This window comes from Puma concolor, chromosome E2 (genome assembly GCF_028749965.1).
Source record: "Puma concolor isolate L17-30 chromosome E2, mPumCon1.1.hap2, whole genome shotgun sequence".
Taxonomy (NCBI): Eukaryota; Metazoa; Chordata; class Mammalia; order Carnivora; family Felidae; genus Puma; species Puma concolor.
In genome coordinates this window covers 8,525,194-8,553,167 of record NC_141681.1, presented here as the reverse complement: position 1 = coordinate 8,553,167, position 27,974 = coordinate 8,525,194, and the positions used below count along the sequence as shown (strand labels likewise).

Sequence of the window (27,974 nt, the reverse complement as noted above, 5' to 3'; positions counted from 1 at the left end):
ACTCCAAGAAACTTTACACACAAAAAAGCAATTTACTTAGCCAGTCATTTTCTAGATTTGCTCAGCAATTATTTCGGCTCTTTGTGTTTAAGTGAGTGTTTTTTCTGTCCCTGTCCAGTGTCTTTCTGCTTCATCAGATAGGGAAGCCTCGGCAGCATTTTCCCTCCAGAGAGCTGAGCCCTCACGGCCACAGAGGCTGGGGGACGAGGCGGGCGGAGCAGGGGCAGTGGCTTAGCGAAAGCCAGAGTTGCAGGTCCAGAGGGTTGCTGAGGCTCTCGGGCGGTGACTACAAAATGTGGACCAAGCAGCAGAATCACCTGGATGGCATGCACCCTAGTGAGCGTGGATATTTGGGCCCTTCTAGACTTTCTGCCCCAGCAGGTTTGGGGTAGGGGCAGTTGGTGCGCTGGTAAATTTTGCAACCAGCTTTCTTGAAGAAGAAGAAAGACGAGGAAGGAGGAGGAGGAAAAAGAGGGAGGAGGGGGAAGAGGGGGAGGAGGAGGGGGAAGAGGGGGAGGAGGAGGGGGAAGAGGGGGAGGAGGGGGAGGAGGGGGAGGAGGAGGAGGAGGAAGAGAGGAAGAGGAAGAAGAAGAGGAAGAAGAAACCCCTGCTTTGCGGCACTTGCCGATTTCCTGGTGTAAGTATTCTCACTTTGGCGAATTTCAGCTTCCCATGTGATGACGTCACTGAGCAAAGCTGGGAACAGAAGTGGCCCCTCGGCGCCTGTGAGCTGGTAAGAGCTGGTTCCAGGACACCATGGGGACAGGGCCAGGAACCTGCATGTTTATTAGGCTCTCCTGGATGATTCTGACGCAGGGGACACGGTACCAGGCTTTTCAGGAGAAGCAGAAAGAGATGGAAAACCGCTACAATTCTGAGCATAGAGCCAACATTAATGAGTTTTGCTTTCTTTGTCTGGAGGCAGCCCTCCAATCTCCAAAGAGCCACGTAGCACCATCACCACGTTTGTCATATCCGTTTACAATCTGCACTGTTCGTTCCTTGTTTTTAATTTACTACTCTAGCCTTTCCCTTAATCATGTTATGTAAGATGCTTCAAATACCACTGTGAGTGTGAAACCACTACTATTTGCCATCTATAAAAAGAAGACGTGAAGACATGATAACAAAAGCCATACTGTTAAATTCTAGTTATATACCACCCCCTGTCTAGCGTTCTGAGCCTCAGGCCTGATTTCTCCTTGTTAACAAGCATTAGAGAGGTGTGGAAGTCCTATTAGCACCAAATGGTGATATTCTCCTTCAGATAATTAGGACTGAAAAAGACTTGAAAAGGAAGTGACTTCCTCTCTAGGAGAAAGAGTATACAAAGAAGGCTTATCGGCATAACTTAAAACATCTTCCATGCCAAATAACACTAAGCCCCACTTCACTGAGCCTTCTAGAAAATGACATAATCAAGGTGTCCGGTGGTGATGATGGTGAAGGTGAGTTATCCATCACTGACCTCTTGCTATGTAACACACTTTAAGCTGAGCACTCCACTTATATCACCTCTAATTGCAGGGAAGGGAAGAGAAGCTTGGAGAACTATTACACTTGGCCTCCATCTCGTATTGATCACGGAGCCAGGATCTGACCCTAAATCTTGCTGATTCCAGAGACCTTATTAAGAATACACACGTCAAGGTTTGCAGTTGGTTTCCTTCTTTTCCTCATCGCTTTGTGGGAGGATCGAGTCACATTACATCCACAAAACACCTGACCCACATCCAGCTGCTGGTATGCTCATGCAAGATGGTGGGTCCCGTCCTTCCTATGATGATCTCCACATTCCCTGAACAGACCCCCGTAAGTGAGTCTTCTCTTCAAAGTATTCCCAAAGCAGAGGCCTCTTTAGCCGCAAAACAAAGTAAGGCCACGTGTTGTACACAGAGGTTTTATCATTACTCATATGCCCCTTAGTCCTCTGACCCCGCGTCTATGGCTAAAATAAATGGAGAAACATTAACTTGGCTCCCAGCTGATAAGATGTTGTTTTCCTTCTCATTGACCTCCTCAAGATAACAGTTTTGAACTTTGATAAGGCGTTTCTTCAGTTCTTAGTTCTTCAGTTCTTAGTTCTATACTAAGAGTTGACAAGAAGTCACTGGAATCAAATTCTGAAATTAGAAAAGGAGCCAGAGGACACATAAAGACAGTGGGTTTTCTGCACAATTGATTTTAGAATGAATGGGAAGGCAAGACAGAGAGAGCGTGACAGACCCCACAGACCCCTGGCTTCCAACTCAAAGTACTCGACCTGACAACCTGTATGTCCCTCATGTTCCTGATCCTAAGACTGCCACAGACCTCCCAGAGCTGAGGCTGGTGGGTGAGACAGTCCACTACCAGTGCCTGAGGTCGTGAAAGCTACTACCAGGGACAAGATGCTCAGCCTCAGTGGGTCTACGATGGGAGACAGAGACCTATTTTCTACCTGTCACATCAGTATAATGATGGCACTAACAACAGTTTTGATATTAATAGTAATGACACAATTTTTTAAATTAGATGAACTACATCTGAAAAATGTCCTCACAGTCTCTAAGTAATTCTATAAATGTTAGAGATTAATGTCCCCCATCCCAGAAGGGGCTGTCACCGAGAGGCTGAGGCAAGGAGCGGTTATTCACCCACAGTTGGTACACACAAGGCACCTGCTGTGTGCGTGTTTCACATCAGGTCACCACCCAACATGCTGTGATTTTTGACTCTCACTATGCAAATGTGGGAACCGAGACTCAGGAAAGTTAAATATCTTACTCAAGGTCACATGACTGGTAGGTAGGAAAGCCAGTACTCAAACCCAAATGTTATGGGCTAAATTGTGTTGCCCACTCCCTCAAATTCATATGTTGCATACCTAACCCAGGTACTTCAGAATGTGACTGTATTTGGAGACGGGGTTTTTAAGAGGTGACCAAAGTAAAGTGAGGTCGTTAGGGTGGGCCCTAAATCAGTAGGACTGGTGTCCTTGTAAGAAGAGATTAGGACACAGAAACCCTCTGAGACCGAGTGGCCGCCATCTGCGAGCCAAGGAGAGAAGGCTCAGATGGTACGCACTTTGCTGACACCCTGATCTTGAACTTCCGGCCTCCAGGACTGTGAGAAAATAAACGTCTGCCGTTTAAACCACCCAGCGTATGGCGTGCTGTCATGGCGGCCGTAGCACACCAGCTCTCTTGTTTCGTGTCTCGTGTGCATGTCACTAGGCCACCCTATCAGGATGTGTGTGTGTTTGCTTACGGTCTGGTATAAAATCCACTCCAAGCACCACACGTCATAGCTTCTCTGAATGCAAAGAGTGCACACATCCCCATTCTCATCAATTTCCACTGGGGCAAAATCATAGGCTCCCTGGGCTTTGCCCCCAAGATCCACTGCGAGAATTTACTGAAATTTTCTCAGGCATTTTCCAGAGTCGATGGTCCTTTTTGGGTTCATTCGCTCAGTGAGCCGTGTACGGTCTGCATCAGAACCAGTGGTCACCCGTAGAGGCCCGGTCTCCGGCCACAGGGAACTCACAGTGTAGCACCAACTATTCCTTGTCAAACATCACAAACCGCTGATCATGCTCCTTCCCCCTGAGCCTGCTGCCAGCCTCAGAAACCTTCTCAACTCTGGACCGTAGGAAGCTGCTATGGGACGACTGTACTTCACACATGACACTGACCCCCCCCCCCCTTTTAGGACAGGGTGGAGCTCTCACGGCCAGGCCTGCGTCATCCATCCCTCTGACCTCGCAACCACACAGATTTGCCCAGTAAAACCCAGCAAAGGTGCACCTCCAAGGTCGAACCGCCCCAAGCCTCAAAATCTCTGCTTCTGCATTTCCTAAAGCCACTTTGAAGCTAACAAAAATATCCAGGTGGAACACTGGATTGGGAAATTAGTTAATCTGACTGGCTGGACCGCAAGAAACGAGGAGACAGGGGAAGATGAGGAATTGTAAACAGGTAGCAAAGAGCCCTCTTCTCTTTTTCCCTTCTGACTAGGTGCACTGACCCTTCTCAACACCTCATATTCCCAAGAACTCAAATCTCTGTACATCGAGTGTTCTAGTCACCTGTTGCTATATGCCAAACTGCCTCGACATTTTAAATAAAAGGCCATTTGCCTTTGTTCACAATTTTGTGGATAAGAAATTCAAGACAGATTTAGCTGGGTGAGTCATCTCTTACGTGGAACAATCCCGCCAGGGGGCTGGAGGGTCTGTCCCAAGGTAGTCTCTTTACTCACAGCCTGGAGCCTGGGCTGGGAGGCTGGCTGTCGAAGCCAGCTGTTGACATGGGGTCTGTTAAACTGACCGCCTGCATACACTCGCTCCTTAGGGCTTAGCGCCTGGGTTCCCAGAGGACATATCCACAGAGCAAGTGTTCTAAGAGGTCCGGGATGAAGCCGCAAGGCTTTTTATGACCCGGCCTTCGGTGTCCCTGAATATCATTTCTGTTGCCTTCTATTGGTTAAGCAAGTCGTGAGGCCACTCAGATTCAAGGGAAGGGGAGTAAGATTCTCCCCACTCATGGGACGAATATACCAGAACAAATGCGGTCCTCTTGAAACTACCCACCACACGCTCGAATGTGCTTCGGGAAAAGGTTCCCAAATCAAAGGAGTGAAGGCATGACCCCAAAGTCCCGTGAACCAGATCCTCTGTGAGTTTTAAAGTTTTTAATCAGCACGTGAACACTCAGTCAGTTGCTTTAGCAACAGCCCAGAACCACGACCGGAAGGTTTATTCAGAAAGTTGCTGGGGGATTAAATCCAACAGACAGGAAGGCCCCAGACATCCTGGGTTATGTGAAGGCAGAATTTCACCCCCGACCAACCACAGGATTGCCTTTTTCGCCCCAACTCCTTGGTCGGAGGAAGAGGGACGGTGCTGGCGAAAACCTGTATGGCCCCCACCCACCAAACAGGCACCGAGATTAGGCTCTGCAGGAGCCATTAGGAGGCAGCAAACTGGAGGATTCTGGGCACAACGTGGGCCTCGAACACAGAACACACGTACATGCGGGTCTGAAATCCTTAAGAAGAATTCAGGATTAAGAGCACACGGTAAAAAAAAAAAAAAAAAAAACAACCCACCAGAAGACTTCACCATGTGTCTAAGCGTTACAGAGCTCTGAGAGACCTCTTGAAAATGCAGTCGGAGGAAATGAAACATAAGGGCACTGTGTTCAGACTCCCTACCGGGACTGAGCATGGCAAATGGAAACACCCGGGCCCTCCCAGCTTCCCTGCAGCATCAGTAGGTAAGGGGCCCACTCACCACGCTCAGCAGCTTTCTGTTGATTGGCCACAAATCCTAAAAGAATTTACTGTTGAGGACACAAACACCACGGACGACGTATCACACCCAGGCCCTTGCCTCCTTGTGGCGGTGCAGGAAAGAGGGGGGACACCCTGGCACTGTCAGGCAGCCCCCGTCGGTGGACTCGGCACAGGGCCATCGTGATGTGAGTGAGGCTTCGGGGCCCCGGGACTCTGGCCTGGCCCTGTCGCCCTGGCGGTGAACGGAAAGGACCGTGGGTCAGCACAGAAGCAGAAGAGAAGGGGGAGGGGGCTAACACACCATGCCCTGGAAACATAAAGTCAGATTCGAGGGGACATGGGGGCCACAGGGAGAACTCCAGCCCTTGGCCGGAGCAGTGGCAACGAGCTGACAGGTTGAAAGACTGAACAATGTTGATGCTTGGTGAGTCTCCTCTTCCCCCTTGACCTCCGCAACCCGCCCTCCCGCCCCCGCAAGTGCATTCCTCTCCTTCCTCTCCAGGCCCACCACTCAGGCTCCCAGAGCTTTGAAGTAACGTTCCCAACACCAACCAAACACCGGTCAGCAGTTTGCAGCCCCGCCTCAGCATCCAGGGGCATCGAATGACAGGACAAAGAAGTGGGGTTTTTCTCCCTCTCTTTTTTCATGACCCTGAATCCTCACGCACCCCAGGGTTTTCTGCCACTAATCACTGAAGGAAAAAGGTGAATCCAATAATTCAATGATCAACTCTGGAAATTTTGTTTTGTTTTGTTTTTCAATATATGAAATTGATTGTCAAATTGGTTTCCGTACAACACCCAGTGCTCATCCCAAAAGATGCCCTCTCCAATACCCATCACCCACCCTCCCCTCCCTCCCACCCCCCATCAGCCCTCAGTTTGTTCTCAGTTTTTAAGAGTCTCTTATGCTTTGGCTCTCTGCTACTCTAACCTCTTTTTTTTTTCCTTCCCCTCCCCCATGGGTTTCTGTTAAGTTTCTCAGGATCCACATATGGGTGAAAACATATGGTATCTGTCTTTGTCTGTATGGCTTATTTCACTTAGCATCACACTCTCCAGTTCCATCCACGTTGCTACAAAGGGCCATATTTCGTTCTTTCTCATTGCCACGTAGTATTCCATTGTGTATATAAACCACAATTTCTTTATCCATTCATCAGTTGATGGACATTTAGGCTCTTTCCATAATTTGGCTATTGTTGAGAGTGCTGCTATAAACATTGGGGTCCAAGTGCCCCTATGCATCAGTACTCCTGTATCCCTTGGGTAAATTCCTAGCAGTGCTACTGCTGGGTGATAGGGTAGGTCTATTTTTAATTTTCTGAGGAACCTCCGCACTGTTTTCCAGAGCGGCTGCACCAGTTTGCATTCCCACCAATAGTGCAAGAGGGTTCCCGTTTCTCCACATCCTCTCCAGCATCTATAGTCTCCTGATTTGTTCATTTTAGCCACTCTGACTGGCGTGAGGTGATATCTGTCAACTTTGGAAATTTAAGTCTCTTTCTTTCTTTCTCTTTCCTTCCTCCCCTGCCCCCTTTCAAAGAAAGTTCTCGCTATGATCTTCTGATCTGTGCACATTGATTTATTAATAGCCCTTCACAGCCATTAGCCCAGCCCTGGATCTAAGGGGGGGGGGGGAGGGGCGCTTTCAAGCAGCAGCAATACCTTGAGGCCGGAAGAAAACGTGGGGCTGAGGGGGCTGTGTAACAGGACCCATGGTTCTACCTCCCATCCCCGCTCCTGCACCCACGGCTCTGCCAGGGGCGTGGAGAAGAAGGCACTTCTCAGGAAAGGCAAAACCCTAACAATAGACACAAAGAGGGGAGGGAGGCGGGAACCCAAGACCCCGGAAGGCCCACAATTCCAAACAGGGAGTTTATCTCCACGTAACTTTGGGCAAGTTTTGCTTGGCTTGACAGACAGGACAGACAAGCATAGGCTCCCGAGTCATGCGGGACTGTGTTCAACTCCTGTATTTGTCACTTACAAGTGTGAGCCTAAACCACTTACTTAACCTGTAAGAGGGAGATGGTGGTAATTACACTGTGAGGCTGATGAGGGATTAAATGAACTGGCACGTGGACAAGCCCCTATCGCAGGGCTGGACACACAGCGGGGTCTCAAGAAACACTGGTTTCCATGACCGGCGATCTACACCCGTGGAGGTACCATCCCATAATCTGCACCCATCTACCTCTCCAAAAATATTACAGCCGGGCAGCAAGCTCCCAGTTTCTGCTGTCCCTGCAACTTCATTTATTCAATCATTTAACCTTCCCTTCATTCCTTCCTTCCTTCCTTCATCTGTCAGCATTTACTGAATGCACAGTCCAGGCCAAGTCCACTCAGAGAGGCCAACAGAGATCTCAATAAGAACAAATGCTGGTTTTGTTCTTCTCGGGGAATCTGGATCTTCTAAAACAACGAGTAGCTGAAACGTGAGTAAGTTTTCCTATGACCTCATTCTGCCTTTATTATCATGGGCAGCATTTGCTATGTTTTAATCATTACCTAACGAAGCTCTACAGTGTTTCATAGCCCATAATCTACTTTCACATTTCATAAAAGCACAGTGAGCCAGAGATTAAAGGGCCAACAAAGGGTGTATCACAAGCTCATCTTGCTTTGTTTCTGACCAGTGACCTGCACCAGGGGCGGCACAATAGGGGCACCAGGGGGAGTGCGTGGAGGCATTCTCTCCGCTGAGAGCAGGGTGGAGCTTGGTGTGTTTTCTGAAAAGCGCATCTGGGACTATTTTGAACCGCAGGTTTCAGACTCTGCAGCCTTTCCCAGCCAGGCCCGCGGATGCAGCCTTGCAGGTTACACACGGCACAACTTTACGTTACATCACATAGGTGATGACGCAAATGGCGATCCCTGATGTCGTATAGTGCACAGGTGTACCCCTGCAGCCTGCAGCTGTGGCACCCCTATTCTCGGCAGACATGAACAGGGTTGGTTCAAGTCCAAAACCTGAGAGGAACCACCGGGCCACACTGCCCCTCGCTGAACATCATTGGTGTCAGACAATGGTCGGTCCAGTTTTTCTTGCGGCAGTGAAGCAAACCATGACTGAAATTCTTCATCGGTAAAGAGCGAAATGAGCCCCGAGGGCTCCTGAGGAATTACCAAGAGGAGGCCTGCAAGGAGCTCCGTGCTGTGCCTAGAACACAGTGGGCACTCGCTCCCTGCTGGCCGACAGTCTTGGCTGAGCACAGGCACGTCAAAAAAAAAAAAAAAGGAAAGCAGCCACTCAGGACCGAAACCTGGCTCCATCCGTTGGGAGCTGGGTAACATGTGCGTCCTTGGTTGTCTCCTCTGGAAAATGTCTCCAATTATACTTCCTCAAAGGATTTTTGGGAGGCCTCAATATGAGCATATCCAGGACACGGGACCCACAGTAAATCGTTTCTTCTTCTCCTCCTCCTCCCCAACAGCAGAAGTCAGGGGTGAGCAGAGGCGCTGGAATCACATTCGAAGCTCATGCTTAGGGCGCCTGCAGGGCTCAGTTGGTTAAGCGTCTGACTCTTGATTTCAGCTCAGGCTGTGATGTCACAGTTTCATGGGATCAAGCCCTGCATCAGGCTCTGCGCGGAGAGCACGGAACCTGCTTAGGATGCTCTCTCTGTCTCAAAGTAAATAAATAAACCAAAAAATAAATAAATAAAAAGCTGATGCCAGGGTTACCAACGTTTACTGGGGCTCTGCCATGTATTAATCTTTGTAATGGGCTCCGGGGATAGAAAAAGGTCTATCCATTAAGACCTGCACTGTTGCAAATCATCAGCTGAAAAACTCAATGCTCCTTTTTCTTTTACCCCAGTTCATTGCACTTCCGATTAATAAAAATTAATTACTAGAAAACGATATAACTAGAACAGTGACGTGAAATGCAAGCTATAATGCCAAACTTTGATGACTGTTACCACCGAGAGTCCGTAGGCGTAGGATGACAGTGTCGTATTGCCGTGAATGTAATCAAACACCAGCTCTCCACTTCTGTGCTTCCCTTACCTTGGGGAGTAAGCGCCCAGCAGTTTGCAGACTGGCAAACCACACAATGGAGCACACCTTCAGTCAAGTGTGATCAAAGACAAGCGGCTGGCAAGCCTGTCTAGGGTGTATGCCCGTGTGAAGAAGTGGACCTTGTTATTTCTGAGGCTGCCGCACACTTTAAGGTTTCCACCTTCTTGCTTTCTCTCCCAGGTTCCAGGTCCCTCACGGAGACTGTCTATACCACCCCTGGCCTCAGATAAACTCTTACTAAGTACCCACCAATAAACACACCGAATGTCCGGGCATGACGTGGGCAATTAAGAAAGTAACTCCCAGGCAGCACCTGGGGGGCTCGGTCCGTTGAGCGGCTGACTCTTGATTTCAGCTCAGGTCATGATCTCACGGTTGTGGGATCGAGCCACACATCGGGGTCTGCCCTGGGAGTGCAGACCCTGCTTTGGATTCTCTCTCTCCCTCTCTCTCTCTGCCCCTCTCCTGCTCTCTCTCTCCCTCTCTCAAAATAAATAAAAAAATAAAAAAAGAAAGGAAGAAAGTAGCCTCTCCCCAAGCTGTGACCCTCTGACCCTCTGCCTTCTCACACTGCAGGGTTAACGCCCCATAGCAGATAAGTATAGAATCCTTCAAAACGATCAAAAGCCCACCTTCCACCTCTATATACTCCCAGCCCCCCACACACAATCACAGCGGAGCGTGAGTTGGCCACTCCTAAAAGTTCAAGTTTGCCACATGGGAGTAGCTAGATGTGAGGGAGTTCAGGGCAAAGGCTGTCTCCTAAAAACCAACCCTAATGGTCACCAGACCTTCCAACCCAGTGAGGAGGGTTTCTCTTTAAAAGGAGATAATTGTACTCTTCTAAGATGATAAAAAAAAAAAAAAAATCTACCTCTTTCTGAAAGGAAGCCAGTCACTGCTTTTAATAAACTCTTTGGCTACAAAGATGAAACAGGCAGACAACAACAACAAAGAAGATATTATTAACGTAATTTTATGTAATTAGATAGAGGGGTAATATTTATTTTAATATTACAGAGGAAATATCCCACAATGCAGACCCTGGATTAATTCTTTATATCTTTGGGCTGTACTTATCAAATAAAACTGTACTTATGGAAAAAGCAACCACATAAATCTTGCCCCATTGTCAGCTGGCAACTCCCAGCAAGGGCTAATTGTATTATATATCTTCTGCAGCCATGCCTAGTGGTTGTCAGGCCCAAATGCATTGTTATTTATTATATGAACAAATGCAATTTCCTTCTTGGAATCTGAGTTTGGAATTCCGTGATGGCCTAAAACGCGCCCCTCTTCTATTCAGGCGGGAAAAGCAAGACCCCGGGGAGTGTGATCTGTTGTGGAATTCTCCTGAGAAGAACAGAATCTAAGTTTCCCTTGAGAGACATCAAATCAAATCTACAAGGAGTGGCCTCTGAAGGGCCATTAGGATGGAGGTGAACTTCTAATCCTCCTCTTCGAAATGCTTCTCTCTCCCAAGGGCAGGACCTGCTATGGATTTGCCGGAACGGGAAGCAGTGTCTGACCTAGCCCTGTTGGTCGGTAGCCGGGGTCACCGTGCACGCGAGCGCCACGTTATAGGTCTGGTTCCCTGTCATTTTCACTCTGCCTCTCCCTCTTCCTCTCTCCTTCTGTCCTTCTTGGGGGCCCAGGCTAGTCCCACACTGGAGGCCGCCTGATGGCCACCTTGCACTTCCCGATTTCACTTGTCAGCCGGAACCAGGGCTACTCCCCTGTAGCAGGCTAGAGCAAGCAAATTCGTTCCTGCTCTCTGCGTCCATTATCCCAGAACTTGTGGGTATGCCACACCGGCCTGGAACAAGGTTAAGCCTAACTGTGTTAGTCGGATAGATTTCTGCACACTCCACCTCACCATATTCCCCTGCATTGAGGTTTGGGCACAAATATCAGTTACTGTAATGTTCGGTTTGTCGCAATCTTTTATGTATGCATATGTGCGTGTATATGTGTGTGTGTGTGGGGGGGGGTACATGTGTGTGTATACACATGTATGTACATATGCACATGTACATACATATATATACACATACACACACATGTACACACATATAAAAATCACAGAACATATAAGTAGGCAAATGATGAAGCAGAATTTGGACAACCCTAGTTTCCTGCCAAAAGGACATTTAGTAACAATAAAAACACTAATACAGAGCTATTCCCCTGCTCTGGTTCAACTGAATACAATCTGAGCATCTCTTATGCACAAGACACTAGGTTAGGCAGTTTCTACATACAACATTCTGAAACCATAGTGATCACTGTGATAATTCAACTTCACCCCCCGCCCTTCTTAAATGTGGTGAAGAGGAGACTGCAAGTTTGACAGCTACTCACTCACACACCTGGGACTTGAAACCTGACTTCCCACTTCTTTCCCAAGACTCCTTCCCCAGTCCAACCATTTCCTGGAAACAGAGGCCCTGGGTAGGATAGACAGTGAGTCCAGGCTAGCATGGTATTTTTTAAAATGAAGTTTTAAATTCATTCCTCTATCAAATCAAGACCGGGGGGGTGGGGTTGGGGGGAGGAGGACAAAGAAGCAAACCCAATCCTTCCCAGGATCCTACACACTCAGTAAGAATTCCACAGTGGACCATTCTGCTGGGGGCAGAGCGCTTCTCCTCTCTCCTTCATGAATCCAATTAAAATCAAAGCACACACAAGAGAAAGTCAAAGCCAGAGTCAGAGGCAGAGAGATCGTAGTGATGCCTCCAGGACAGAAAGTCAGCTGGTCAATTCCTTCCACCAACCTGTCTGCCCATTCTTAAATGTAACCCATCAGCCAGAAAACCAAGCTGACCACATTGCTCACACAAGTTACACATGTGTAACTTACCTCCTCCAATTCTAGCAAAATGTCCTCCCTAGCACCTGGAGTTAGGGACTTATCTAGAAAAATAAATGGATTACAGAATGACATGTGTCTTGAATATCTGGCTGAGGAGGCGTTTGTTGTTTGTTTCCAGTGGGCCATGGAGATCCAACTAAAGGCCTGAGACAAAGGTACAGGAAAAGAGAAAGGAGATCATTTTTCTGATGGCTTACCATAGTCTAGTTCCTGAACATAGCACATCCCATGAGAGGCAATGGTACACTCTTTGGTTGAAAAATCCACAGGTTATTTCTGCAAAGTTTGGGAGGACTCTGCAGAAGTCCTGGGAGAAAGAACAACCAAAGGACAGCTAGTGGTTACATAAGAAAAGTAGGAAATGGGACTCTGTATCAAACTTGAAGAGATGTAACCTTCAAGGATCCTAGGGCCACAAAATTCATAGGGCATCCCAGATAAGCCATGACTGATTTCCACCGTACTGATCAGCACCTTGGACCTTGTTCCCTTCCATTCATAAAAACAGTGCTATCAGTGAATGAGCTCACCACCCAAGATAATCATAAATTCCTTGGCAGTTAAGTTAAATCACTGTTGAACTCAATTCACTGAACCCTGGGGAATATTAACGCATTCTTCCAGGCCCAGAGAGGTACCTAGATGTCCCTGACCCTCCCGAAATGAGGACGATAGAAACTCCCATTTATTGGCCAACAACATTCACTAGGTTGACGATCTCCTAAGAGGAATGGTCAGAATCCTGCAGAGAAAATCAGGACCGGCTCCATTATTGTAGGACCCGATGAAAAATCAAAACACGGGACTTCTTGTTCAAAAATTATTAATAATTTTTTAAGATGTCAACAGCAGAGCATTAAACCAAGTGCAAGGCCCCTCCAAGCATGGGGACCAGGCCACAGGTTCACAGGCGTGGCCCTACTGGAGACAATCCATTGTGATAGGTTCCTGAGAATGATCTGAAGAGAGAATGTAATCAAGAAATAAATGTTCTTTACGATCAGCTGGCTTTTGGGGGTCCTTCCTAGTGTGGAAGAGCCGCTAGAACGGCCTCTGGCCCTCTAACCTAACGAGCAAACGAAGGCAGGTCTCCATAGACCCTACATCCTGGCCCTTGGGGGGTCTTTCTTTCCTGAGGTTAAAAGGAAGAAGGGAGTGATGAGTGTAAAACAACTGACGGAACAAAAAGAGGCGGGAATATATCACTGAGGCTAGGAAGGGATCGGCCTCAGCCCCGGCCATGCAGCAGGGTGAATGGGCAGTGAGTGGGGCAGACAAAATGTAGCCACCGAATTATACCAAAGACACGGCAGAGGAGCAGCACAAAGAGAATGATTTTTTAAAAGAGGACAAGACATGGAATTAAAAATATCTAGGACACCCAAAGTCACACTAAGCATGGAAGCAGTGCCATCTAACCAGCACGGGGCTGGAGCAGGGATCAAACCGTTACGGAAAAAAATAAAAAGTATGAGAGAAATCCTAATACTGAGACCCTTAAATCTATTTTTTTTCCCCGGTGAATTTGGAAAAGACAACCATTTTGTAGCAGATATATGCCAAGGCTGAAGAATCAAGAGCTTTAGCCTATTTAAATCTTTATGGTGTACATTTTCACTACATATATTTTACATAAATGCATGGTAGGCTTTAATGAAAATGCTCATTATAAAAAGGATCTAGTAACTATGCCTGAACCTTTAGCACCCAAACAAACAGAATCAGAATATATACATATAGACGCACCAAAGATTAATAACAAATACCCAGAGCATGCAAGACACAAATACAAGGAGAAAATATGAAGATATTAGGGGAACAAACAGATGGGGAATCAAAACAATGAGCCAACAGTTGAGTCAAAGCCCTTCTTTCTTCTTTAGGGGCCAGGTGGTAAAGGCAATAGTTTTCCAGTGGGTTTTCTCAACTATCTGTTAGTTTTGGCTCTACACTCCGATGTGCTGACATATTACTGTCTCTTCTCCCAAGAGGGACATTTAGCTAAGGTATCGTCCATTCAATTTCAAGCAGACGCTGAATATGTCTGCCTCTGCATTTGTTTGAGAATAACATCTCACCCCTCGATATTTAAAAGGTTTGGGGGTGGAGACCGTATTGCAGGAACTTTTTTTTTCCCCCAAAAAATGTATACTTTGACATTTAACCAAATTAACAAACATTAATTGCACATAAAAGCCGCTTTGCTGAATTGCAATGAGCCATTTAACCCTACGGACCAATCCACCCGAGAGTTTAGGAGGAGAAGCAGAGTTGGCAATTCTCAGACGTTAAGATACTCAGCTGCCTACACCCTCGTTCCTCCGAGGTCAGAGAAAGCGATGTTGCAGAAAAAGAACCTAAGTCCAAATTAGCAATTTGGCAGCATTCTTCAAAAAGAAAAATGTAACCTCAGGACTTTCCTGGTGCTCTCGGTTGAGTCTGCCAGGACATGTGGATGGACTGCACTCTAACTTATACCCTGGGCACAGGAAGCCACTCCCCACAGGGTCCCCTTTCCTTAGCGTATATATAAAATTAAGGAACTTTTTTTTTCCATCTTCAATTTTTTTTTTTTGATGGTGGGGGGGACAAATCTCTCTCTGGCTAATTGCTGATTTTCTCTTAGCCCAAGGCTATGACACTTTCTGTCACATTACTTTCCTCACCGACAGTTCATCACAAAAATCATCTCTCCGTACTGTCTTCTCCAAGATGTGAGGGAGTTGTAGTAACCCATGTCTCCTTCCTCTCCCCCCCAGGAAGGTGATTCTTGGAAACAGGTGACCTACAACCGCAGCTTTATTTGACTTCTGGGGAACAGGTTTTCGGTCCTCCCGTGAGGGAGCACATGGCCAGGTCTGCTTTATTCACCTTTCTGTCCTCAGGGCTAGTCTCCCCCACACGGCTACATTAGCTGCTCACTAAAAGTTTAATGAATGAATAATGAGTGGTGCGGTAGCATGACTTATGACTTCTTTCTTCCAGACCTGTCTTCCAAAACACAGCGGATTCCGAAGAAATCACACATGGCCACCAGACTCAGCGGGCACACAGATGTTACCGGTGTGTTATGTGTTTGTCATGATAGGAACTGTGGTTTGGGCTGTGTACACCGCAAAGTGCTGAGGTGGAAGTCAGGGCATGGGGACTCAGATTTCAGGAGGGTCGTCTTTGAGGTCCCCCTGTCTCACTAACAGCTTCTTCTGAAAGAAGGTGGCAGCAAAGGAGCAGTCCGTCTTGTAAAACCTGGAAACAACTCTTGAGTTTTGTCCTGCCCCCACGGCTTTCCTCTATTAGAAAGTTTCTTCATGGGGCGCCCGGGGGGCTCAGTCGGTTAAGTGTCCAACTTCGGCTCAGGTCATGATCTCACGGTTCGTGAGTTCGAGCCCCACGTCGGGCTCTGGGCTGACAGCTCAGAGCCTGGATGGAGCCTGCTTCAGATTCTGTGTCTCCCTCTCTCTCTGCCCCTCCCCTGCTCACACTCTGTCTCTCTCTCGCACACACAAATAAATAAACATTAAAAAAAAATTTAAAAAAGAAAAGAAAGTTTCTTCTACATACCTGCATCTAAAATACGTGTGTGCATGCACACACACAGACTGTGGGTAAATGTTAGGGGAAGGTACCTCTCCTCTACCTCCAGGATGGAATTCAGGTATATATACAGCAGGCAACCACAAAGGAATGGGAAATAAGGGGTGATATTTAATATTAGTCAGGTAGACAAAGGAAAAGTGAAAATAAAATGCATTAAAGAGTTCCAGCGACAGTCTCGTTTTGCGTAGACAAAGAAATTACCTAAATTTAATATAGGGGCACCTGGGTGGCTCAGTCGGTTAACCTTAAGCTCAGGTCATGATCTCACAGTTCGTAAGTTCAAGCCATGTGTGCTGACATGTGCTGTTCTGACAGCTCAGAGCCTGGAGCCTGCTTCGGATTCTGTGTCTCCCTCTCGCTCTGCCTCTCCCCTGCTCGGGCTCTGTCTCTGTCCCTCTCATTCTCTTTCACTCTCAAAAATAAACATTTTTAAAAAGTTAATATAATAATCATGCAGCTCTATGGACAAAATAATAGAGTCAAAATATAAAATCAAAATCATTAGAAACTGAAATAGAAATTAACCAAAAAAATGTAGGCGATATGAACCACCACCAATGGGATTGTCTATAGTTATAAATCCCTCCTGGAAGGAGACCAAAGACACTAACCGACTTAGGGTCTAACTAATGCCTCACCAACAATTAGCTAACTAAAACAAGACAGACTAACACTCTTTGAAAGTTCAGAGGAATGAAAATTCAAGTTGGATTGTCTATGTAATAATTTTATACCTACTTCTACAGAATGCCTTTTTATTTTCCCCAAATGTCCTTGGCATATCTACACAAACTGATCATCTAAATAAAGTTCCCAAAACACAAGGCCTCCAAACACCATGGTTTAATCGGAAAGTTGTAAGATTAGAAACGTAGAGGGGCGCCTGAGTGGCTAAGTTGGTTGGACATCAGACTTCGGCTCAGGTTGTGATCTCGTGGTTCTTGAGTTCGAGCCCCGCAGTGGGCTCTGTGCTGACAGCTCAGAGCCTGGAGCCTACTTTGGATTCTGTGTCTCCCTTTCTCTCTCTGCCCTGACCCCACGCACGCTCTCTCTCTCTCTCTCAAAAATAAATGTAAAAAATATAGAGCAAACAATTTATGCAAAAATTGTAATTATTTTGATTAAGCACACCTTTAATTCATGGGTCAGAAAAAAAGTTCAAAATTAAAATTTTCACCTACATTTACAAGTAAATAAAGGGTATATAATATATAAAATGCCAATAGGTGACCAATAAATCCATACAAGATGTGTTAAATACTATAGTCAAAAGCAGATTCAGAGGGTGAAGGTTTAATATACTTAAAAAATTTTTGTTTAGTGTTTATTTATTTTTGAGACAGAGCATGAGCAGGTGAGGGGCAGAGAGAGAGGGGGAGACAGAGAATGTGAAGCAGGCTCCAGGCTCTGAGCTGTTAGTACAGAGCCCAATGCAGGGCTCAAGCTCATGAACCGTGAGATCATGACCTGAGCTAAGTCGGACACTTAATCGACTGAGTCACCCAGGCGCCTTAAATATTTTATGTATTTATGCATACACATAAGACAGGGTTAAATATTAGGTATATGAAAAATATTTTATACTCTAAATGCTATACATGTATATTACATTACAATCTTTTTCCACTTAAGTTGAAAAATAAAGGGAAATATATAAGTAATGGTAACTTAGTAAAATAAGAAACAGAAAAAGCACACAAGTAACCAAAATGTCTAAGAGTGGATACATGGGGATGACAAGGTAGAAATTACAATGAACTCTGAGAAGTCAAGTAACAGAGGTAAAAAGAGAGGAAACAGAAAAGGACAAAATGTTTGGATAAGAAGCAAGGCAGAGTTTTTGAAACAACACTGTTTGACAGTCTACTAATTAATTAGAAAAAAAATCACAGTTAAATGTTAAACATTTTCTAGGAGGCTATCAAAATTGATCCATTCGCTTAGATCAATATTTATTTGCAAAGAATTTTTTTAAAAAGTTTCCTACTATCATTTATGTAAAATAGCCTTGGGTCCAGAAGAATTAATAGACACATCACTTCAAAGATTAACTCATTTTTACAATATGTAATCTTACCCAGCCCACACAAAAGAGATAGACAATTCCCAAAGTTTTTAAGTTGGACGGACTATAACTAAGTTGAAATATTCCAAAGGACAAACTATAAATTCACTCCTGTTTGGGACTATGATGTAAAAATTCTAAATAATATTTATAAATATTTTTTAATTTTTTAAATGTTTATTCTTGAGAGAGACAGAGAGAGAGAGACAGAGTGTGAGCGGGGGAGGGGCAGAGGGAGAGAGAAACTCAGAATCCAAAGCAGGCTCCAGGCTCTGAGCTGTCAGCAAAGAGCCTGACACGGGGCTCAAACTCACAGACCGCGAGATCATGACCTGAGCCAGAGTGGGACGCTTAAGTGACAGAGCCACCCGGGCACCCCTAAATAATATATTTTTAAACTGAATCTAGCAATGCATTTAAATAAGACTACAAGCATTTCAATTGTATGTAGCTCTCTACTAAAGAGAGCTGAATACCATATTAAAGCATCATTTAATAATAAGGGGTCTATTAATAGATTGGTCCTCTTCAATCCATCAAAGACAAAAAGAGATTTTTTTTAACTCAAAGAAAGCCAAAATTATAGTTAATAAAATTAAACACCAAATGCTCATAGCATCTTATCAAAATACTTTCTAAATACCGTAAACAATATCCATCTGTAACGAGTTGCATAGTATCCCCCAAAGTGTTCACGTCCACCCAGAACATCATAACGTGACCTTATTTGGAGACAGGGTGTTTGCAGATGTAACTAAGGTCAGGATCAAGATGAGATCATGCTGGTTTAGGGTGGGCCCTGAATCCAAGGAGAGTGTCCTTATGTGACACAGAAATGGATGCACGGAGGCACAGGGAAGGTGACGTACACAGAGAAAGGGACAGGAGTAAGATGCGGCCACAGGACAAGGAACCCCAAGACCTGCGGGCGACCTCCAGAAGCCAGAGGAAGGCACGGGACGGTTTCTGGCTCAGAGACCCCAAGACCACCGTGTCAACACCTGGATTTCAGACTGCTGGCCTCCAGAACTAGGAGAAAATGAATTTCTTTTGTGTTAAGCCACCCGGTCCGTGGTCATTTGTTGCAGCAGAAATAGGAAACAAGACACCCTAAACCACAAGTCAACGTCACACTCGACAGGCAAACACCAAAAGCATCCCCGTTCGATTCGGAGGCAAGGCAGTCATTCCTGAAGGCTACTAGGAACTGAGAGTGGGGCTTCCTGGGGAGTAGGGCCCTCTCCCTCTTGCACATGGTGGCCTCGGATCCCAGCCAGCCAGCGTGTGCAGTGCCTGAGCTGATGCTCTGCAAGCCAGGACAGAGAAGGAGCATTACCCGTGAAGCCGCGGGCGGCTGTCACCTCGTTTCCTCCTATAACTGCTCCTGCAGGTGACAAACGTAAGCTTGAGCCCTGAATCCTGCTACTCACACTTCTTGTGTAATCCTGGCCGAGGCATCTGCTGTCTCTGAGCTGCCTCTCCCTGTTCGACATGACAGAGACAGGAATACTGTTGCTACAGGAAAGACGAAGAAGCACCGAGCCTGGATCAGAAACGCCGCTCAGCTCAATATCCGGCACACAGTAGGTGTTCAATAAATGCTGGTTTCTTTCCTTTCTAAAATATCGACATATCATGGGTGAGCCTCAGAGACGAGAATTATATTTGGTCAATTATGCTATTCACATTCTCTCAACTGTGGTAAAATTATAGATTTCACAATGTCTCTGTAGATCAATTTCTCCAGGTCTATTGAATCAGGGAGAGGCAAATCACACACCAAAACAAGAAGCAGGGACAAATGTGGTGGGTGGGAGTTACTGTAATTGGCCCACGAGGAAGAATCATCCAGATATAGGTAATGTTTCATCATGACTTTCTCTCTGTTCATCAAGACAGCAGTGGCCAAACGGTCTAAACCCATACATGCCAGTCAGGGAAATGAAGCTTTATGTACCAAGAGCAGTTGATTTTGCAGGTTGTTTAATGCACAGACAGTTTTTAATTTAATATTTTCCCAGAGGCCTTTAAAAGTATTGGGTGCATTTAGAAAAGTCCAATAAATATTTGTCATTTTACACAGGGCCATCATTTTTGGTTTGTGGGTTTTTCCCCCCTCTCAAACACAAATCAAGTGAAATATTTAAGGTCTGAGCCAAGCGCCTAGGAGCTTATTAAAAATGAACCCAAATGAATTTGTTGGCAAATGCTGGGAGTATGGAAATGAGGCAACATTTAAGAATCCCTGAGTGGGCTGCAGAAGGAATGCTATGCATGATGCCCTTTGGGGTAAGCCAGGACTAGAAACCTGAGTAGCCAAGAACAAGCCCAGAGAGATGTGCAGGGCAGGGAGGAGCCAGGAGGGAGGCACTCCTGCACCCCGAGCCCACCTCCCCCCACACCATGCACACATTCACATGTGCTGCAAGTCAGGTATCTGACAGCCAAGTTCAAACTGATGTCCGGTTCAAGCTCGCCTCATAGTGGGCTTCCCCCATGCTGCCTGATCAGTTGCAGTGTATTTATTTGCACAGGTCCCAACGACCCAGCTCCACCAATCCTGCTTTTTTTTTTTTTTTAACATCACAAGAACCACTTCTGTCACTTACTCAGCAGATATATATTCACTGAATGCCCACTGATCCTTTGTGGGGCCTGGGGTAAAATGGCGAGCAGAAACTCACGCGGTCACTCCCTCATTCACCGGGGTTCTCTGCCTCTCCATCTCGGTTCTCACCGCCTTAGCTCAGCACATGAGTGTCCCTATCAGGAGCCATGCCCACCCGCCTGCCTTCTTCTCCTTTACCCTCCACGCTCCAGCCTCAGAAGACGTAAACCTGATCACATCACTCAAACTAGAAATCCATGATGGCTCCCTGATGCCTACAGAACAAGACCCCAACTCCTTAGCAGGAATTATAAGAGTCTGGCACAGATTTTCATTCTTTCCCTCCAGCCTCATCTTTAGGCTCTGCTCCTACTGGAATTTTATGCTCCAGCAACTCCAACGGATTATTACTGTCCCAAGACACTATGTTGGAGCACACCTCCTTGCCTTGGCATTTCCACCAAACCTTTTAAGTCAGGCTGGACTTTGAAATCTCCCCAAATTTCTACCTGTTTCATGGGTCCTCTGTCTGCTTGGTCCTAAATAGTGGACAATCTACAAATAACCTTTTAATGGATTCCCCTCCCCTCACCTTAGAAATATTTAAAATGCCCTCTACACATTATAAAGTGTATCCTTCCGTTCAGGTGAGTATTTACTGAAACCCAAGCTGTGACAGACTCTGCTCAGTTTGAGGCACTCCAGAGGTAAGACATGATGACCCTTTATCCCAAAGACCTCATCATCTAGTGCATGGGATATAAACAATAAAATAAGGCATTGTCGCATGATGTGTCCAATAACACAATATCGTATGACAAAACTAAAATTATGTGTTTCATAGGAATGAGTACTTGCTTCCATGAGTACTTGCTTTTGAGTAAAAGGAGTCTTAATAGAACAGCTGATTCCTGGATAAGCTTCAATAGATTGTGGTAGACAGAGCTTCCTTCCTGGACCTGTGAATATGTTTACCCTGCTTGGCAAAAGATATTTTGCTGACGCAGTTAAAGATTTTGGGATGGGGAGACTATTCTGGATTATCCAGATGGACCCAACATAATCACAAGGGTCCTTATAAGAGGGAATCAGGAGGGTCAGGGTCAGAGACAGATTTGAAGATGCTATACTTCTGGCTTTGAAGATGAAGGAACGGGCCACAAGCCAAGGAAGGAATGCAGGTGGCTTCTAGAAACTGGGAGAGGCAAGGAAACAGATTCTTCCCTAAAGCCTCCAGAAGGAATACAGCTGTGCCAACCCCTTGATTTTAACCCAGTGAAACCCATTTGGGCTCCTGACCTCCAGAACTGTGAGAGCATAAATTTGCATTGTTTTAAGGCACTAAGTTTGTGGCAACTTGTTATAGCAACAACAGGAAATTAATATACAGACATACAGGAGTTTAGTGGGAATTCATTAGGAAAACAACCTGTGTAAAGCAAGAATCCTAGACCCCTTTGCAGTCTAAGGAAAGTTCTTCAGGATCATTGGGGAGTCCTCAAGGCACAGTTACCAGTCAAAGCCGTCCTGTGTCTCTGGATGGGGCTGCTGTGCTCAGTCATTGGCTGGAAGCAGCCCCCAGGAAGAGTGACCCTTGGCACAAACACAGTGAAGGATTCAGAGCAAAGCAGGTGGGGCTTGGTACATTTCCCTCCCTGGAGTTTGGGGGGGGGGGGGCCTGCAGGACAGATTCTCATGGAGTCACCACAGTGACTATGCTGCTGATGGCAGCCGATGGAAACAGCAGTTCCCCCCACTCCCCAAGGTGGACCAGCCCTCCATGGCTGGTCTCAGGGCTGGGATGACAGTCTCTACCTTCCTTCTTTGTCAACACACTTGAGAGGGTGAGAATGGCGCCCTCATTCTTCCTGAGCGTGAAAACACTCCTTTCCCTCCCTGTCTCATTTTTGCTCTATTCATACCTGGCAGGTGAATCTCTGGGTCAAGTTGTCCATTCAGTTCGACTGAAACATTCACCTTTCAGTTCTAAGACCTAAGAAATCAGGAGTGCCTGGGTGGCTCAGTCGGTTGAGCGTCCAGCTTTGGTTCGGGTCATAATCTCGTGGTCTATGGGTTCCAGCCCTGCATGGGGCTCTGTGCTAACAGCTCAGAGCCTGGAGCCTGCTTTGGATTCTGTGTCTTCTTCTCTCTCTGCCCCTTCCCCACTCATGCTCTCTCTCTGTCTCAAAAAAACAAACATTAAAAAACAATTGTAATCGAGGAAACTGGTCTCTAATTAGATTAAAATGTTCTACTTGGTGGCTCACATCAGTCTTCCATACTTCTTTGAAGCTGGAGCTCTGGAGGCTACCTCCTCTCCCTCCCGCCCTCAGTATAGAGATTAACGAATATTGGGGACTTGGGGCTCAATCACTGAACAGACACTTGTTGCTTCTGGCTGTTCCACATCCATTCTCTTTACTTCTGATAATTATACACTTCCTGCAGGGAACCCATTCTGTGGGATCTAAGTGAAAAGGACTGAGCCATAACTCCCCATATGAGACAGAATTAAGCAAGTGACCCAGCCCACCAATCATTTTACTCCATTCTCCTAAGTGAAGAAGTGATGGGCTCAGGGAGGTCCAGAAATAGAACCCAGATCTATCTGAAGCTTTAGTCCCACATTAAACTAAAGTAAGATATATAAAAAACATGGTACAAAGTAAATACTCTCTAGGTGTAATTTCCCTCTTGTCTCTTAATCTTCTTTATGATGTAGTCAGATCTCCTGATATAGACGCCCATCCAGTTTGACTTGGGGATTTGCCTATTGCCCTCCAGATTCAGTTCCTAGGCCAGAATCACTATAGGTTTTCCCCATCATTTGGGCAGAGCATTTGGGTCTGCCTGACTGAACTTTCTCAGGCCAATTGTGAGGCCATCTAATCCCTTCCCAACTCAGACCCTGCTTCCTCTCCTCCTCCCTGGCAACCTCTGGAGGTTCAAGCCCACTGCTTGCAAGCCCACTGCTCTAACCCACAGTGAGGCTGTTTGTACCCTAGAATACTAAATGTAGAATCCACTCACTACTTTGACTGTTTTTTATCCAGGAAAAACAGTAAAGGCAGCCTCGAGGCAGAATCTGTCATTCAAACTGTCTTAAGGAAATTCTACCTTTGCGGCCTCCCTGAGAGGACCACATGACCAGCCCCTCCCTGCATGGTGAGGGAAGCCCAAAGACCTTTGGAGACAAGGGTATTATGTGTGGGAAAATAAAAATCTTTGAAATTAGTCATGAAAGAGCCAAACATCTCCTGTTGTTGAATCTGAGGCACGTATATGTGCAGTGAGAATAAAGTTATCAAAAACATTTTTTTCACTATTTATATATGTCCTATCGTCTTGTTCGGCTCTTAGAGAAATTGGAGGAGAAGCCAGTTAGGTCCTTATGGGAGGTTAGGGGCCAACGAAGATGGCCATGGGTTAAACAGCACATCTGCTGGGGGGGGCCCCAAAGAGCCCTGCACTGGAGGCCTCGAGCTATGTCTGATGTGCCCATGGCTTCTGTCTGTCTTTATCAGGAAGAGGTCAGACAGCAAGTTTTCTTGAGAGTAACTAAGTGACAGGAAGAAAACCTAACCCCTAAGTGATCTGTTCACCAAGAAGTTATTTTTTCCCAAATGAAATTGTATCATTCCATCGATTTCCATTAGATGGGCTATTGACAGAAGACAGGGCTCTGTCACCAGACCTGGATTTGAGTCTCAAAATCTGTCACTTATGAGCTATGTGATCTTAGGCAATTTTCCTAACGTGAGTCCTGGAATTCTCAACTTTAAAGCAAAAACCGTGTGTGGGTTGTTGTGAGATTTAGATGAGACACTACATGGGAAACGCTCATGCTCGGCAGGCCACTGGATCATCGTAGAGGCTCTGTGAATGTCTGCAATTAGACCCGAGAGGAGGCACCAGAAAGGCTCTTTGGTGTCAGAACAGACCATGAGAAAAAAAATCAATATCCCCAGGCATTGGTGACAAATGGTAACATGTGACCCTCTCAAAAGTAGGTGGCTCTCCTTAGTTCGATGAGGAGACGAGAGTTCAGCCTCCGACAGCAAGTCCTGCAAATGCTCCTCTCTCTCTCAGGATTTCAGGTTCGGACGGGAATCTCTGGCGATACGGCTCTCAGGAGACCTTGGGTTCTTCCTATTTTGGGTGAGGCCAGAAATACCCCAGGCAGAGCTGACTTCCAATGGGACATCCCCACAGCTGGCCAGGCGTGGTGATTAGGAAGGGAAAGCAGAGGCAAATAAGACCAGCAGGGGAGAAGGTGGGTGAACTCCTTTGAAGTTCACACATTTAACTCTGTCCCAATTTTGTTCAAGGCTAACGGGTAAAGTCATTTCCTATTTTATCCAAATGAGCTCAGCAGCCTCTAGAGAGAAGACAAGGGTGCTGCTACAGTATTTCCAAAGCCCTCAACTAAATGTCTTTACTCTGCCCTGTGACACCTAAAATGCCACTGGAAGGTAGAACCATACCTCGTTTAAGAGCGTTATCCCGTGTTCCACAATGAACGCATGGGGTGGGAGCTTTCAGTATTATGTAATGCACATGTCAGCTCGTCTCTTTGTAGTTGTTTTATGGGAAGAGTGGGTTTGATACATTGCAAAAATTTCCATGGGACCGAGGACGCGCTCCAAGAGCTGTTGTGACACAAAGGTTCCAGCTCAAAAGATTCCTTCGAGGTTGTGTGCACCTCACCCCAGTCTCTGTCCTGCTCAGGGGTTCTCACATGGAGTCACAGCCAAAATCTCCCTGTGGGCCCTCTCTCGGATCTCATGAAACAACGGAGAAGACCGGAGAGGCCTCTCAAGCTCTCAGAAGGCTTTTCATCCAGGGCAAAGGTCCAGCTGAAACTTGTGAGGAAGTGACAGTTGAGTGGCGATGGGAAGGATGAGCCAGCATGAACACGGCAGAGGAGTGAAGAACACGTCTGGGAACCCAGGAGGAGGACTGGCTGGGGGCTGGGACCAGATTGTACCAGTTCACCAGAGCCAACTGCATGCAACTCCTCCCCACTTCATGCTCAGTGACATCACATTTGGAGCTTGAAATTGGCTGTGATGGGAGTACACCACAGACATGGGCAGATGCTACACATCAGGGCTTTTCTTTCCTTCTTTCTTTTTCTCTTTCTTTTTTTTCTTTCTTTCTTTCTTTTGGATAAGGACTTTATCTTCTTTCCTAGGTTCTCATTGCTAACAAGCTGCATGGCAGATTCTAGATGCTCATTAAATGTGAATCTTCTGGAAACAACTTGGAGATAGTTACAGGATTCAGAGACTGGCTTTCCCAACTGTCTAACCTACTGAATGGTTGGGAATCACCATGGCGGAAAGGGGCAAGCCCTGTTCCAACATCTCCCAGCTGGTCTCAGAGAAAAAGGCTCCCACCTGCCTTGAGCAGAGCCTCTTCCTCTAACAACATGGTCAACCAAACACGTGAATCTCACTTTTTTCCCCACAGCTTTGACAATTGCTCTCAGTTATAACTTTCTACTGAAAGTACTGGGATAGTCTATGCTAGAGTTTTCTTGTCCTGATGCCATCCGGGGACTCACAAGGACTCAGTAAGTCACAGCTTGGTCACCCACAGTAGAGGAAAAGAGAGAATCGATGTCCAGCCTTTTCTATGAAAGCAATAGTACGCCTAGACACGTATTATTACCAAGGGCTTAATTTTAAGAGTGGGAGTTCTAGAGTCAGGGATAATTAGATTTAAATCTTGACTCTATCACTAGTTTTTGTAACAGGGGCAGTCTATTTATCTTCTCTGTGCCTAAGTGTCCTTATCTATAAGGATTTGATAGCGTACCTCCTAAGGTTGCGACCAAGATTTAATGAGATAATGCAGGTGTAATCCTTGGCACAGAGCCTACTATGTCATAAGTCCCCCATAAACAGCAGTTGAAGGTTTTGAAAAACTAAAATTATAGACATGCAGAGATCCAGAGATTACTTAGTTGAACATCTCTCGTAGAGCTACCACTTACTGGGAACTATTATGTGCCAACTGGCTTTCTGGATGCTTGTAATTTATTATTTACAGTTCTTAAAGAGCCCTACTGGCCACATATCATTATCCTCCTTTTCCTAATGAAGGACCTGAAGACGAGTGAGGTTAAGTGACTTCCTCGAGGCCACAGTTAGCACCTGGCTGAACCAGAATTTTAATCAGGGTTTGCCCGTCTTCAAAACCTGTGCTATTTTTCCATACTGTATATTGCCTCAACAGGTAAGAAAGTCTGGAGAGAAGACTTCTTTAAATTTTAATTTGCTCAAGATAAAAATAAATCAATAAATAGGACTAATAACCCAACTACAATCCAGTTCTTTGAATCCTATGCTGGTTTAGTTTGCACCAACCTTCAAGGGCTCACCCAGCACCACACAAATAGATTTAGAGCATCTCTATTCAGGACATGTGCATGCCCACATAAACTACATGTTATGTGTTGGCCAATAATGGCATTTTAAGACTCCTGTTTGTAGGTGGAAAAAGGGGACATTTAGTGCCTGTTGATTACCAAAGGGTATGAATCACAACTTCGTTTTTTTCCCCCAATGTTAAAAAAGAGACAATGAGCCAAAAAATAGAGTCATCTGACCCCCAGGACAGCAAACCAAGAATGAATCCCAGTTTCAACCTCTCCCTTTTAACTAATAGTTCATCTGAAATTTCCTATCAGCACTGGGGAGGTAGGTAATCTGCATGATAAAAGTCCTGCCAAAAGGGTGTCCTGACCTAAAGCAATCCTCTCTTTTCTTTTGCTATCACTTCCTCCCCCCACCCTCCTTCCTATAAAAACCTTCCACTTTGTACAACTCCTCAGAGCATCTCTCTACTTGCTAGAAAGTTTGCTGCCTGACTTATGAATTGCTTACTAAAGCCAATTAAAGCTTCAAATTTACTCGGCTGAATTTTGTTTCTTTTTTTTTTTTTTTTTTAATTTTTTTTTCAACGTTTATTTATTTTTTGGGACAGAGAGAGACAGAGCATGAATGGGGGAGGGGCAGAGAGAGAGGGAGACACAGAATCGGAAACAGGCTCCGGGCTCTGAGCCATCAGCCCAGAGCCCGACGCGGGGCTCGAACTCACGGACCGCGAGATCGTGACCTGGCTGAAGTCGGACGCTTAACCGACTGCGCCACCCAGGCGCCCCTGAATTTTGTTTCTTAACACCACTGACCCCACGTTTCTTTTTTTTCTTTTTTTGATCCCACGTTTCTGAGCTTCCCAGCATTGCTTCCAGTCCTGTTGCCCATAATATTTGTGCCTCAGTTTCCACATTTGGAAAGAGGAACTGTTAATACTTCGCAGTGCCACTGTGAGGATTAACAGATCTGAAAGCACTAGGCATAATTTTGTACAGACAATGGGTGCCCAGCCACATGCAGTTTCCTTCCCTACCCTAGAAACACAGCTCTGTCACATAGCCGTGCCCTCATCTCAGCCCTGGGCAGGACATGATCTTCTATAGGATATGCCCCGAACCGTGCGCAAACCTAGCTTCTGTT

The 27,974-nt window shown here is 46.0% G+C and overlaps 2 long non-coding RNA genes across 7 annotated transcripts in view; one reads left to right on the top strand and one right to left on the bottom strand.

Moving 5' to 3' along the window:
- Window positions 1–27,974, bottom strand: part of LOC147573352 (uncharacterized) — an 802,611-nt gene that overhangs the window by 560,452 nt on the left and 214,185 nt on the right. The gene's annotated exons all lie outside the window — the stretch shown is intronic.
- LOC147573354 (uncharacterized) lies at window positions 46–1,781 on the top strand. The gene is made up of 3 exons (XR_015245128.1): window positions 46–336; window positions 667–733; window positions 1,528–1,781. It is a non-coding gene; the product is annotated as an uncharacterized LOC147573354 (long non-coding RNA).